Source organism: Pan troglodytes, chromosome 5 (genome assembly GCF_028858775.2).
Source record: "Pan troglodytes isolate AG18354 chromosome 5, NHGRI_mPanTro3-v2.0_pri, whole genome shotgun sequence".
Classification (NCBI taxonomy): Eukaryota; Metazoa; Chordata; class Mammalia; order Primates; family Hominidae; genus Pan; species Pan troglodytes.
In genome coordinates this window covers 119,148,071-119,163,787 of record NC_072403.2, presented here as the reverse complement: position 1 = coordinate 119,163,787, position 15,717 = coordinate 119,148,071, and the positions used below count along the sequence as shown (strand labels likewise).

General features: G+C 42.0%; 1 protein-coding gene across 4 annotated transcripts in view; it reads left to right on the top strand.

Annotated features, from left to right (window-relative positions):
* The window catches only part of PDSS2 (decaprenyl diphosphate synthase subunit 2), a 308,958-nt gene that overhangs the window by 216,099 nt on the left and 77,142 nt on the right, over nucleotides 1-15,717 (top strand). The gene's annotated exons all lie outside the window — the stretch shown is intronic.

Below are 15,717 nucleotides of genomic sequence, written 5' to 3'. Positions count from 1 at the left end.
TAGCAAGATTTCACTCACTTCAAATTAGAAAAGGTATGCACGTATGCACATCTTAAGCTTTTTGACATTTTCATTTGAAAAAAGGAAGATAAATTTTATTAGAAGTGAAACGTAGGGCATGAGTAACTTGGATAAGAAATTTAAAATTTAAAAGTATAACCCAGGGACTCTGGGTGGTTCAGAGACTGGTTAGAATATGAAGAATTGCACTTTGGACATCTGCCAACGTTTGGTTCAAGTAACCACAGTTCCTAGTAGGCACATCTAGCCTCACCTAAGCAGCATGTTGGTATGCAGAGACCTCACAGGATGGATGACCACAGTGGACCTTTCAAAGACATGCAAGTTCACTACTATGGATGGAGGTTAATATCTGATTGTAAAATGGGTGACTACTGGTCTAGTTCCACTTGTAAAAAGTTACCTTGTATAGATAGTATGATGAAGATGACAACAGCTAAGCAAATAACCCTGTAGTAAGTGATTTGCCTGTGTTTCTTCATTTAATCCTCACAGAAATCCTGAGAGATAGGTACTACTGCTATCCCCATTTTACAGATGTGAACACTGGGGTTGAGAAAAGGTTAAGTAATTTTCCCAAGGTCACACAACTTGTTAGCTCTCAGGGATGTGAAGTCAAGAGCCCAGACTCTTGTTTTGTTTTGTTTTGTTTGTTTTTTTGAGATGGAGTTTCGCTCTTGTTGCCCAGGCTGGAGTGCAATGGCACGATCTCAGCTCACCACAACCTCAGCCTCCTGGGTTCAAGCGATTATCCTGCCTCGGCCTCCCGAGTAGCTGGGATTACAGGCATGCACCACCACGCCTGGCTAATTTTGTATTTTTAGTAGAGACGGGGTTTCTCCATGTTGGTCAGGCTGGTCTTGACCTCCTGACCTCAGGTGATCTGCCCACCTCAGCCTCCCAAAGTGCTGGGATTACAGGTGTGAGCCACCGTGCCCAGCCCAGGATGGGGGCATGGCAGACCACAGTGGTCTTGGAAAATGCAACAGTTAGGCACAAAAGCAGGAGTGCCTGTCCTCACCTAGGTCTGTAGGAGTGGAGCCCCAGCCAGGACCTGCCTTTCTCTACCCAGCACTTCCCTGTACCCGCTCCCATATCTTCTGTACTTCAGTGAAACCTGATTTGATAGCATCTGTCTGCCATACCTGAGATCCCACTCTATGATAATTATAGTGACCAGTTCTGGCTGTTGAGACACTGTTTTCCCTTGGGATATTTCCAGAGTGTTCAACTTAGTTCCATATAAGATATTTATATTTCACAATTAAATATGTTAATTTTTACATGAAAGCGTTATTGTTGGTTTTAAGGTTCTTAATTTATCTACTCTTACCATTTGTCCACTATAATAAGCTCAGTTCATTAATAATTGTGTCACCATGTTTTAAGTATTTTTTATGTCAGGAAAACCTGACAGCTACGACAGTTAATACTTAGATAGCCCTTTACAGTTTGCTTATACTTTCTTTGTACACAATCACCTATGAAAAGGGTGACATTTGTTGGTATTCCCATTTATAGAGGAAAAGCCTGAAATTCAAACATAACAAATGGCAGGAAAGCATAGTGTCTGAAAATTATTTGTTAATATATTAACATGTTTCACAGTTCATAATGAACCCAGGTTTTTCTTGACTCTCAGTCCCATGCTTTTTCTAATATTTTTAATGTGTTTCTTCCTGAAAAAGAGAAAAGAAGAAGCAACAAAGTCTTTGAAGGGCTGTTGATTGTACTTGAACCACCACTTAGCAAGCACCAATTGCTGACTTTATTTAAATACAGAGATTCAGAGGAATGCTAACCTTCATTAGCTACATTTTATTAAAGAGACTCTATAGCACTGCTTCATTCATCTGTCCTCTTTCCCTGCCACCTCCTCATAGCCCTTTTTTAAGCAGTTAAATTTCTGAAAATAGCCAAACCATTTAAAGGGCCATTCTTTTTTAATAATGGAAACAGAATGGTGTGGTGGCTCAAGCCTATAATCCCAGCACTTTAGGAGGCCGAGGTAGGAGGATCTCTTGGGGCCAGGAGTTCAAGACCAGCCTGGACAACATGGGAAGACCCCCATCTTTACAAAAAATAAAATAACTGGGCATGGTAGCCCATGCCTGCTCAGGATGCTGAGGCGAGACAGGAGGATCACTGGAACCCAGGAGTTTAACGTTACAATAAGCTGTGATTGCACCACTGTACTCCAGCCTGGGTGACAGCAAGACCTTGTCTCTTAAAAAATAATAATTTTTGGCCGGGCGCGGTGGCTCACGCCTGTAATCCTAGCATTTTGGGAGGCCAAGGCAGGCGGATCATGAGGTCGGGAGATCGAGACCATCTCATCTCTACTAAAAATACAAAAAAATTAGCCGGGCGCAGTGGCGGGCGCCTGTGGTCCCAGCTACTCAGGAGGCTGAGGCAGGAGAATGGCGTGAACCCAGGAGGCGGAGCTTGCAGTGAGCCAAGATCGCGCCACTGCACTCCAGCCTGGGCGACAGAGCAAGACTCCGTCTCAAAATAATAATAATAATAATTTTTAAAAAAAGAATGGAAACAAAAATGCATAGTTGAACTGTAGTAGTGGGAGTGCTTCTTGATGCCTCCATTTGTGCCTCAGGTCCAATTTAGGTTAACCACATTTCCCTTCCTAACCAGAAAAATTCTGGCTTTTTTTCCTGAGTGTGCTTACCATTGCAATGGCTCTTCAGAATTTGTTTTTTCTAACAGCGCAAGAAGTACTTCAGATGCCAGAGAGAGCACTGCCCGCACATGAAGTGCTTTCAAGGTTTTCATGTTCTGGCAGGACTGGGAAGCAGCCACAAGTGGAGGTCATGTGGGAAGAGAGGCTCCTCTGTGGATCTCTGTTGCACAACCTCCGTAGCCTTGGGCCAATTTAGTACACAAAAGAATTTTTTTGTGATTTAAAAGAAGCTGCAAACCATTTCATCTTTCTAGGGGTAAGAGGATACAATAGCAGTCTGTTTTCTATATGGCAGCTTAATGCAGTGGTGAAGATCCTGGGTAGTAGGAAAATAGCTTTCTGTTAAATAGCGTATATGTGACTAAGGTAGATGCCTAGCAACAAATGCAAGGGAATTGGAACTGGATACATTAGAAGTCACCTTCTCCAAAAGAAGTTTGTAGAGCAGCCGGGTGCGGTGGCTCACGCCTGTAATCCCAGCACTTCGGGAGGCTGAGGCGGGCAGATCACGAGGTCAGGAGATCGAGGCCGTCCTGGCTAACACGGTGAAACCCTCTCTCTACTAAAAATACAAAAAATTAGCTGGGCGTGGTGGCGGGCGCCTGTAGTCCCAGCTACTCGGGAGGCTGAGGCAGAAGAATGGTGTGAACCCGGGAGGCAGAGCTTGCAGTGAGCCGATATCTCGCCACTGCACTCCAGCCTGGGGACAGAGCGAGGCTCCGTCTCAAAAAAAAAAGAAGAAGAAGAAGAAGAAGAGGTTTGTAGAGCAATTACCTAATTCTCCTTAAAGCTGTGAAAATGTACATGACTTATATTACTAATACTTTTTTTTTTTTTTTTTTTTTTTTACCGAGTCTCGCTCTGTTGCCCAGGCTAGAGTGCAGTGGCGCGATCTCAGCTCACTGTAACCTCTGCCTACCCGGTTCAAACGATTCCTGTGCCTCAGCCTTGCAAGTAGTTGGGACTACAGGCACACACCACCACGTCTCACTAATTTTTGTATTTTCAGTAGAGACGAGGTTTTGCCATGTTGGCCAGGCTGGTCTTGAACTCCTGGCCTCAAGTGACCCATCCTCCTCAGCCTCCCAAAGTGCTATTACTTACTCATACTTACTGTACTAAGTAAGTTGAATTACAGCTATATAAACATACAAAATAGCTTACGAAATTCATCCTTTGTTCTATCCATTGAAATATATGTTCATTTTTGCATTGGCTAGTTTGTGAACCATTTGCTCATTATAATAAAAATTAGCCATTCTGCTTTCTTTAGTGTTTATAAGAAAATATCTCCCCTCTCTGCTTTTTAAATGTTAGCTAATTGAAGAAAGAAGCATTTGAAATAGAAAAATTGCTTTTTTAAAAAAAAAAAATTTTATTTTTTAAGAGGTAGGGTCTCGGCCAGGTGCGGTGGCTCACGCCTGTAATCCCAGCACTTTGGGAGGTGGAGGCAGGCTGATCACCTGAGGTCAGGAGTTTGAGACCAGGCTGGCCAACATGGCGAAACTCCATCTGTACTAAAAATACAAAAAAAGCTGGGCTTGGTGGTGCGCGCCTGTAATCCCAGCTACTCGGGAGGCCAAGGCAGGAGGATCGCTTAAACCTGGGAGGTGGAGTTTGCAGTGAGCTGAGATTGAGCCACTGCACTCCAGCCTGGACAGAGTGAGACTGCTGTTTCAAAAAAAAAAAAAAAAAAAAAAAAGGTAGGGTCTCACTCTATCATCCAGACTGGAGGGCAGTGGTGTCATCCTAGCTCACTGAAACCTTGAACTCCTGGGCTCAAGCAGTCCTTGCCTTCCGAATAGCTGGGACCACAGTAGCCTACCACCACACCTGTCTAATTTTTTAAAACTTTTGTAGAGACAAGGTCTCGCCATACTGCCCAAGTTAGTCTTGAACTCCTGGCTTCAAGCTACCCTCCCTCCTCAGCCTCCCAAAGTGTTGGGATTACAGATATGAGCCACCATGCTCAGCTGGAAAATTGCATTTTAAATGGTCAAGAGTTCCCCAGTTAAGCTGTTTTATATATTACGCTCATGTTACTTACTGTACTCACTAAATATTTTACATTTTTACAAAATTGACTTTGGATTCACAGACCTGTATATCTAAATTCTAATTGTCTTATCATTTTAACTTATTTTCTGATTAGAAAAATAGGCCAGGCATGGTGGCTCACGCCTGTAATCCCAACACTTTGGGAGGCTGAGGTGGGCAGATCACCTGAGGTCAGGAGTTCGAGACCAGCCTGGCCAACATGGTGAAACCCTGTCTCTGCTAAAAATACAAAAATTAGATGGGCATAGTGGCGCACACCTGTAATCCAAGCTACTTGGGAGGCTGAGGCAGGAGAATCGCTTGAACCTGGAAGGCGGAGGTTGCAGTGAGCCGAAATCATACCACTGCACTCCAGCCTGGGCAACAGAGCGAGACTCTGTCTCAAAAAAAAAAAAAAAAAAAAAAAAGGTAGAGTACATGTTTATTAAATAATAATTGAAAACAGAAAAAAGTCAAGAGGAAAATAAAAATTATTTTATAAAACCATTCCCCAGAAATGAATCATGATTATGTTTTAGTATATTTCTTTCTAGATTTTATTCTGTATTTCTCCCAATTTTGAGTTTACTGTATATAACACTTTGCATATTGATTTACTTCCCAGCATAATCATTTTTGTCATTAAAAGTCTTCAAAAATATAATTTTAATGATTGTTTAATATTTCTTCACATTGTTATACTGTAATTTACTGAACAATTTCACATTTTGGGGGCATTTACTTTGTTTCCAATTTTGTTTTTGTTTGGTTTTTGGTTTTTTTTGAGACGGAGTCTCTCTCTGTCATCCAGGCTGGAGTGCAGTGGCACAATCTCGGCTCACTGCAACTTTTGCCTCCTGGATTCAAGAGATTCTCCTGCCTCAGCCTCCCAAGTAGCTGGGATTGCAGGTGTGTACCACCATGCCCGGCTAATTTTTGTATTTTTAGTAGAGATGGGGTTTCACCATGTTGGCCAGGCTGGTCTCGAACCCCTAACCTCAAGTGATCCTCCCACCTCAGCCTCCCAAGTGCTGGGATTACAGGCGTGAGCCACAGTGCCTGGCCTGTTTCCAGTTTTCTTTACTAAATTAAACAATATTGTGATAACATCTTAGTGTATATAACTTTGCGCAATTTCATACTATTTGCTTAAAAAAAAAAAATCCTGAAAGTGAGATTCTTAAATCAAGAAGAGTATTTTCAGTATACCTCTGTGCAGAAAAGGATTACTGTCCTGAGAAAAACCTGCTTATAAGGTTGATCCTTGGCTAGCATCGGAGAAGCTGGATTTTAGGAGTGTTCCTACCATCCTCCAAATGATAAGAATGGCTTGCAGTGCCTAAACTGTTTACAGACAATATGGTTTATACTGAATACCTGCTTTCCTTATAGGAGTCTGGAATTTTGCTACATGCTAGGCAGAAAATGCCTACATGACCAGCCCTAATAAAAACCCTCACCACTAAGTCAGTCTCCAGTAAATCTCCGTGGTAGACAATGTTTCATACATGTTATCACAGCTCATTCTTGGAGGAATTAAGCACACTCTGCGTGACTCCACTGAGAGGGGATTCTTAGAAGTTTACACCTGGTTTCTTCCAGACTTCACCCTATGGGGCTGTCTCTTTTTAGTGGTTTTGCATTGTATCCTTTCACTGTAAAAAAGTCATTACGATGAATTTGACTATATGCTGAGTAACATCTGTCATCCTAACAAATCATCAAACCTGGGGGTGGTTTGGAGATCCCGAACACACTCATTTTCTGATTTTTTATTGTTTATTTTCCACCCACTCCTGATCCTTCCTGGGGAATTTAATCAAGGTCCTCTGCAAAGGCAGTGTCTCTGACTCATGTTGGTTTTCAGATGGGGAACAAGACACCTCTTTCCTGTCTCCAGAGGTTCAGCTCTTATTGGCTTGGCCTCAGTCTCAGGAAAGTGAGAGGGTTTTAAAAGAGAATCCAGTTCTCTTGGGAAAGAACTGGTTTTAGCAAGTGACTTAAGTTGCAAAGATCCCATCTATTTTTTTCAAGCACGGATTATATTAATACTTTCAGTATCAGTCAGTGGATTATAATGATGAATATCATTATGTTTTTGTGGGGCAAGATAACTTCTGTCCTTCTGTCCATTTATTTTCTTTTTTTTTTTTTTTTTCAGAGACGGAGTCTTGCTCTGTAGCCCAGGCTGGAGTACAGTGGTGCGATCTTGGCTCAATGCAACCTCCACCTCCTGGCTTCAAGCGATTCACCTGCCACAGCTTCCCAAGTAGCTGGAACTACAGGCATGCACCACAGCGCCTTGTATTTTTTTTATTAGAGGTGGGGTTTTAGTGTATGCTGGCCAGGCTGGTCTCAAACTCCTGACCTCAGGTGACCTGCCCGCCTCGACCTCCCAAAGTGCTGGGATTACAGGTGTAAGCCACTGTGCCTGGCCCATTTGTTTTTCTTTATGCTTATGTTCCTTTTGCTCTCAGGCAGCTTTCAAGTAAAGTATAAAAATAAGAGGCCAGGGCCAGGTACGGTGACTCATGCCTGTAATCCCAGCACTTTGGGAGGCCAAGGCAGGAGGATCACCTGAGGTCAGGAGTTCGAAACCATCCTGACCAACATGGTGAAACCCCGTCTCTACTAAAAATACAAAATTAGCTGGGTGTGGGGGTGGGTGCCTGTAATCCCAGTTACTTGGGAGGCTGAGGCAGGAGAATCGCTTGTACCTGGGAGATGGAGGTTGCACTGAGCCAAGATCATGCCATTGCACTCCAGTCTGGACAACAAAAGCAAAACTCCATCTCATAAATAAATAAATAAATAAAAGAGGCCAGGAGTGATGGCTGATATCTGTAATCCTAGCAATTTGGGAGACCAAGGCAGGGCAATCACTTGAGGAAGGAGTTTGAGACCAGCTTACGCAACATGGCAAGAACCCATCTCTACAAAAATTAAAACATTAACCAGACATGGTGGTATGCCTGTAGTCCCAACTACTTGGGAGGCTGTAAGGCAGAAGGATTGCTTAAGCCCAGGAGGTTGAGGCTGCAGTGAGTATATGCCACTGTACTTCAGCCTGGGTAACAGAACGAGACCCTGTCTCAAAAAAAAAAAAAAAAAGATAATTCAGTCCGCTAGGAAGTTAAGGACTGTCTTCTACCTGCAAAGCCCTGTGCTGCCATCTAAAACATAGTAAAAAGAGCCAAATGATTTTTTTCCCATTAAGAAAAATAACAGGAGGATAATGTGAACAAGAACTCACATCTAGTTGGGGAAATCAGAAAAGGCATCAAAAAGAATGTTACATTTGAGATGGACATTAAAGATTGGGAAGATGTCTATAGATGGAGATGTATGGCATTCCAGGTAGAGGAAATAGCATGATGAATGGAAAGAAAGCATATTTGAGATCAGGGCTTCCTTCACATAGAAGTAAAGGAACAGTGAAAAGTAATATTGCAAAAGTAGGTGTTTATAACACATGGTAGAAGATCTGTAATGCCAGAATGTATTATTTTCCTTCTTCCTAAAAGATTTCTTTTAACCTTGCTTATAAGACAGGTCTGCTAGTAATGAACTCTTTTTTTTTTTTTTTTTTTTTTTTTTGAGACAGAGTCTCGCCCTGTTGCCCAGGCTGGAGTCCAATGGCACAATCTCAGCTCACGGCAACCTCCACCCCCCAGGTTCAAACAATTCTCCTGCCTCAGCCTCCTGAGTAGCTGGGATTTCAGGTGTGAGCCACTGCGTCCAGCCAGTAATGAACTCTTTTAGCTTTTGTGTGTCTGAAATATATGTTCACTGGATATAGAGTTCTAGGTTGACAATTTAGTTTTCCTTCCATATTTTTAAAGATGTTGCTTCATTGTCTTCTTGCTTTTATTATTTTCAACAGGAAAGCTACTGCCATCTTTATCTTTGTTCCTGTAGTCATAAATAGATTATCATGTGCTTTCATGTTCTTTTTTTCATGTTTCTTTTGCTTGGGATTCACTGGGCTTCTTGGTTCTGTGAGTTTTCATAAAACGGGGAAAAGATGATTATTTCTTCAATTTTTTTTTCTGACTTTCCTTTTATCCTCTTTTATAGGGACCTCAATTACATAGTAGGCTGCTTTAACTTGTCCCAGAGTCACTGATTCTTCTTCTTTTTTAGTATTTGTGTTTTATTTTGGATCATTTCAGTTGGTGTGCATTCAAGCAGACCAGTTTACATGTTCTGTGTTTCTACTTAATATGCTCAGTGTTTCTTCTAGCTCCTTGGCCATATGGAATATAGTTATGAAAACTGTTTTAATATCCCTATCTACTAATTATATCATCTGTGTCATTTCCTGGGTTGGTTTCAATTGACTGATTTTTTTCTCCCTCATTATGGGTTGTATTTCCCTATTTTTTTGCAACTTGGTTATTTTTGGTTGGGTGCCAGACATTGTGAAATTTATTTTGTTGGATGCTAGATAGTTTTGTATCACTGTAAATATTCTTGAACTTTCTTCTTGAATGTAGTTAAGTTACTGAAAACAGTTTGATTCTTTCAGGTGTCACTTTTAAGCTTTATTAGGCAGGACTGGAATAGCATTTAGTCTAAGGCCAATTTTTTTCACTATTAAAGCGAGACCTTTCTGAGTTCTTTACTGATGCCCTAAGAATTTTGAATTTTTTTACTCTGACTTGTGGAACAGGAATTATTCCCAGCCCTGTGTGATCTCTAGGGATTGTTTCTGCTGTTCCTTCTGGGTGATTCTTTCCCTGGACTTTAGTAGTTTCTTTGTACCTATGCATTGGCAATACTCAGCCGAAGACTTTAGGGAGGATCTGTGTTTACCTTCAGAGCTCTCTCTGCAGCTCTCTCTTCTTGTGTACTCTGCCCTATGAACCCTAGCCCCTAATTAACCCCTTCGGCTTCTCTAGACATCCAGGTTCACCTTTTCAACTCAAAGGTAGTTTCCTCTGCATCCTGGCATTCTCTCCAGGCAGAAGCTAGAACAATTATGAAACTCATCTCATTTATTTCCCATTTCTTGGGTGTCACTGTCTTTTGTTGCCTGATTTCAAATGGCTTATAACTTTTGTTTCATATATTTTCTACAGTTTTTAGCTCTTTCAAGCAAGAAAGAAAACCTCACCTCTTTTGCCACATCTTGGCTGGAAGTGCTGATTTTCAGGACTTTTAAAAATTTATGTTATAATGACTTTTATAAAAATAACAAGTAAAACATTTCCCTCCTATAAATTTTATGGTGCTATTGCATTGCTGGTACCCTAAGTGCATGTTTAGTGTGTCTATTGGGTACATTGGCCATGGGAATAAGAAATCAAAAATGACACCAATGTTTTGCATCTAATTGACCAGAAAACATGATTATATAGTTGCCAGCCAAAGACTGGTTTTAGAGAGAAGCAGATAAGTTTAGTTGAGGTCGAATTAATGTTGAGGTGCTGGCAGACTCTCCAGATGAAAGAGTAAAGAGCTCCAGAAAGATGATTTGGGAATTCATCTTTGTAGACTGATAGGCAAATATTTTTAGGTAGACAAAAAAAAAAAAAAAAATCTAGTAAGATAAAAATAGAGCCAGGCATGGTGGCTTACACCTGTAATCCCAGCACTTTGGGAGGCAGAGGTGGGTGGATCACCTAAGGTCAGGAGTTTGAGACCAGCCTGGCCAACATGGTGAAATGCCGTCTCTACTAAAAATACAAAATTAGCCAGGCATAGTGGCACGCGCCTATAGTCCCAGCTACCCGGGAGGCTGAGGCAGGAGAATCGCTGGAACCTAGGAGGTAGAGGTTGCAGTGAGCCGAGATGGCACCATTGCACTCCAGCCTGGGCAACAAAGTGAGACTCCGTCTCAAAGAAAAAAAGAAAAAAAAAAAGATAAAAATAGAATGGAGAATTGGAGAATATGGAAAGGAAGTTGGAGTGATTATCTACCAGGCTTTACTGTAATTGGACTTTGAATTTGACACAGTTTCTTCCCAAGTAACACCAAAAGAGAAAATATATTATGTTCTGAGTTTTTCATTATATAACTACTAATGATACAGATAACTTATTTTTATTTTTATGTTTTTTAGAGACAGAATCTCCCTATGTTGCCCAGGCTGGTCTTGGGCTCCTAGCCTGAAGCAATCCTCTTGCCTCAGCCTCCCAAGTAGCTGGGACTATAGGCATGTTCCACTACACTAGGCTCTGGAAATTCTAGATTAATTGTTTCTCATTGGAGTCTTTATTTTTTTTTACATTTATATTTATTAATTTAGAGAGAGGGTTTCACTCTGTCACCCAGGCTAGAGTGCAGTGATGCAATCATAGCTCACTGCAGCCTCAGACTCCTGGGCTTAAGGGATCCTCCCACCTCAGTCTCCCAGGAAGCTAGGACTACAGTTGTACACCACCACGCCTGCCTAATTTTTTTTAATTTTTGTAAAGGCAAGGTCTCCCTTCGTTGCCCGGGCTGGTCTGGAACTCCTGGCCTCAGGTGATCCTCCCATCTCAGCCTCCCAAAGCACTGAGATTACAGGTATGAGCCACCACTCCTGGCCTCTCACTGGATTCTAATTAAATTGTTTGTTATCATGAATCCTATAGTACCCATAGAGCTATATTAGGCAGTTTTGGTAAAGTGTATATTAGTAATCTTGTATTGAATTTCTGCTGTGTGAAGAGTAGCATATTGAGTACTCCTGGAACATTCAAAACAAAGCAATAAAGAACACAGGCCAGCCCTCAAGGATCTGATGATGCTTACAGGTCATAGGAAATACATGCACATGAAGCCACAGGAGAGCAATTTTCCCATAAGACCACATGTAAAATTGTAAGGAACAGACTATATATGTAGGAGAAAGTGCAGCATTAAGAATTCAAAATGTTTCAGAGGGAGCTTCTTGGAAGATGTAATTTTAAAGCTGAGTCCTTAGAAGATACAGTAGAAATGAATCAATAGAAACTATTGGACCCAGCGCAGTGGCTCACATCTGTAATCCCAGCACTTTAGGAGGCCAAGGCAGGAAGATTGCTTGAGCCCAGGAGTTTGAGACCAGTCTGGGCAACATGTTGAGACTCTGTCTGAACAAAAAAAAAATTTAATTAGCTAGATATGGTGGTACATGCCTGTGGCTCCTTGGGAGGCTGAGCCCAGGGGGTCGATGCTGCAGTGAATAGAGATCGCACCACTGCACTCCAGCCTGGGTGACAGAGCAAGACCCTGTCTCAAAAAAAAAAAAAGAAAGAAAAAACTATTGAAGTTTGTTGGGATCAGGAAATAGTCATTGAGCATTAGCTGGGAAGTCAGATTTGTTTATTTATTCATTTAATGTGTCTTTTGAGCATCTGCTGTGTGGCAGGCACTGGAAATACAAGTGCTCAGTGAATGAGACATCTTTGCCCCCATGGAGCTCACATCTCAGTGGAGAGGCCAACTATAAACAAGAAATCACATGAATAGATGAACAAGAGAAATAACTGGAAGCAATAACTGTATAGGAGAGAACTAAATAGGGAGAAATGATAGTGAAGGATTGAAGGAGTTACTTTAGATTGGATGTTCATGGAAGGCCTGTTTTAGGAAATAACATTTAAGTTGAGATCTGAATGACAAAAAGCAGCTAACTATGTTGGGGGGAAAAAACATTCCAGGAAGAGGAAGCAACTCCAGCAAAGGCCTGAGGAAGGAATTGCCTTAATCTGTCCAAGGAATAGAAAGAAGGCCCACCCAGGTGGAGCATGGTGGGTGAATAGAAGAGTTTCTGGGGAGGCCAAGGTGGGAGAATCACTTGAGCCAGGAGTTCGAGGCTGCAGTAGTTCAATTTCAGAGGGGCAGACAGGTGTTATGAAAATATATGTAGTATAAACATGAAGGTGCTTTGGACACAGGTTCAAGTAGATCTAACTAAGGAAAGGAATCTATCATTCTGTTTTAGTTATTACTCTGTTTTAGTTATTACTCTAGGACTGCTCACTCAACAAATGTTGAGTACCTATTACGTGCTAGCAACTGTGCTAGACAAATCAGGTACCCGTGTCTTGAGAGCTGAGATAGAGACAAAGGTACAATAGGAGCTGGAGCTGGGGCTTTACTAGGGAAGGGTGATAATTTTTTTTTTTTTTTTGAGACAGAGTTTCGCTCTTGTTGCCCAGGCTGGAGTGCAATGGCACCATCTCGGCTCACTGCAACCTCCACCTCCCGGGTTCAAGCGATGCTCATACCTCGGCCTCCTGAATAGCTGGGATTACAGGTGCGCACCACCACACCCAGCTAATTTTTGTATTTTTAGTACAGATGGGGTTTCACCATGTTGGTCAGCCTGGTCTCTAACTCCTGACCTCAGCTGATCCATCCACCTCTGCCTCCCAAAGTGCTGCGCCCAGCCAGGTGATAATTTTTGAAGGGAGAAATAACTCAGTGGATAGATCTTGAACATTTGTATTGAGGAATTTGGATTTAAAATAGTAAGCAGTAGCAAATAACCATAGGGTCTTATACAGTAAGATCTTTGATAAAGATTATGTAGAAGCTGTGAATAGGATAAATTGGAAGCCAAAGAAATTAGAAGCAGAGAGACCAGCTGGAGGAGCGTTGAAATAAAAACAGGTGTGAAGCAACAGACGAGATTGTTGGCAGTGGAAACAAGTGTAGGGCAAGGGCCCAGGAGTTCAGCAGGTATCCTGCCTTTCAATTTATTAAGTCATTTACAACTGATGTCTCCTGTTTTATTACTCTCTTACTGTGTATTTTGTGGAACCAAGTCAACATCTACCATCTTTTAACCTGTTCTTTGCATATCACAGTCTTTTATTTTGATGCTAAGCCCCTCCAAAACAGCATTTTCACATGAAACTTATTGCATTGCACAAAAATATGGTTTAAAAAGTAATTGATAATAATTAGGAGTATAGGGTATTTGTACAGGTTCATTTCTGTCTCTTTGCAGAAAGTAGCATTTCTAGTCTGTCATGAGAGGCCCCAAGCTAAAACAGCCCAGTTTAGCCATTCCTGAATTCTTTAAAAAAATTTTTTTTTAATTTAAATAGAGATGGGGTCTTACCATCTTGCCCAGGCTGGTCTCAAACTCCTGGGTTCAAGGGATCCTCATGCCTTGGCCTCCCAATGTGCTAGGATTACAGGCATGAGCCACCGTGCCCCGCCTCCTGAATTCTTAACCTACAGAAATTGTGAGAAAATAAATTTTTACTCTTGCTTTAAACCACTAAATTTGGGGTCATTTTTTTTCGCAGCAGTAGATAACTTATGTACACATTCATGCCCTTTGCCATGTCACTGTAATGTCCTCCCATTATGGGCAGGGAGTACTTACCTGTCCTTTAACTCTGGGCTCACTTGCTTCGACCAGTAAGAGGCTCTCTTGGGCATGTTTTTCTCATCACTATGAGAAAAACATGCCCTGGCTAGTCTGCTGGTCCAGGAAGAGTGAGAGACCCTTGGAGCAGAGCCTCTCCAGCCAACCTAGAGATGTGCAGTGAGAGGCAGAGCTACCAGTCTAGATTAGCTGAATCTCAGCTGATCCAAAGACAGTGAGTGATGATAAATGATTGTTGTTTGAAGCCCCTGAGTTTGGGGGTACCTTTATCAATAGTAAACTGGAGTCAGATGGATTAAGAGATTTGTGGGGAACTGGTGGTCTAGGCCAAGCGTGAGATTAGGGAGCTGGTTTGAAGAGTTTAACTGGAGGCTTCTAGCCTGAGGACCTAAGTCCTACCCTCCAGGGTTAGGAACCATTTAGTACTGGAATGTCAGTCCTCCCCAGGCTGGAGAGGGCAAAGGTTTGGTACTTGGAGTTTCAGGAAAGCCATGTCAGGGCTGTTCATGAAGCACCTACAGTGGCTTTTTTTTTTTCCTTCAGTTTTGTCGTTTGTGGTGACTGAATTTGCAGGATCACCACAAAGTCATTGCAAAATCTTTACTCCTTGTTTTTGCCAGCACCAACTTTGACCTTTGCAATCTCCCTGACTGACTTCATTCTGTTCTTGCTCAGCTTTTTTGTTTCTTCAGGTCTTTTTCTTCTCACACAGGCTATATCTTTCAAGTCCATATCTGGGTTCACATTTCTTTGCATAATCCAGCGAGTCGTACATCATGCCAAAGCCAGTTTTCTTGCCGCCACCAATGTGAGCTCTGAATCCAAATACAAATATAACATCCAGTGAGATTTTGGTAGATTTTCCCTGAATTTCTGCCTTAGGTACTGTTGCCCTCCAAGGATAAAGGACATCAATTACCATTTGTTGTATTTCCACTGAAGTAGTCAGTCAGTTGGTCATGAACTTCCTGGACCAGATAGTTACCATAGAGTTCCTGATGATAGTAGATCCTCCAGCAGCCAGAGAGGACTACAGTGTTCATATGTAGACATTATTGTACATGTATGCATACAGAAGCACAGAGTAATAACAATGGAAGATCGGGGCTTTGAGACTGTTGCCATAACAATGGATGAAGGTGGGCAGGGGACGTCGACTAGAAAGAGGGAATCAGTGAGTTTGAGTTCAAAGAAGCTAATTCACCCTACCAAAGTAGAAGGGGGTTTATATTGAAAGTTTTATTTAGTAGATTAGAAATAGGAAAAGTGAGGCCGGGCACACTTGCTCACACCTGTAATCCCAGCACTTTGGGAGGCCAAGGCGGGCGAATCACGAGGTCAGGAGTTTGAGACCAGCCTGGCTTATGGTGAAACCCCGTCTCTACTAAAAACACAAAAATTAGCCGGGCATGGTGCACGCCTGTAACCCCAGCTACTCTGGAGGCTGAGGCGGGAGAATTGCTTGAACCCAGGAGGTGGAGGTTGCAGTGAGCCGAGATCACGCCATTGCACTCCAGCCTGGGCGACAGAGGAAGACAACGTCTCAAAAAACTAAAAACAAACAGAAATAGGAAAAAATGTATTTTTTTTCCTTGGAGTTAAAAATGTCTTAATTATATATACATGTAAAAGCTGTTTTTAAAAAAAGTGTAT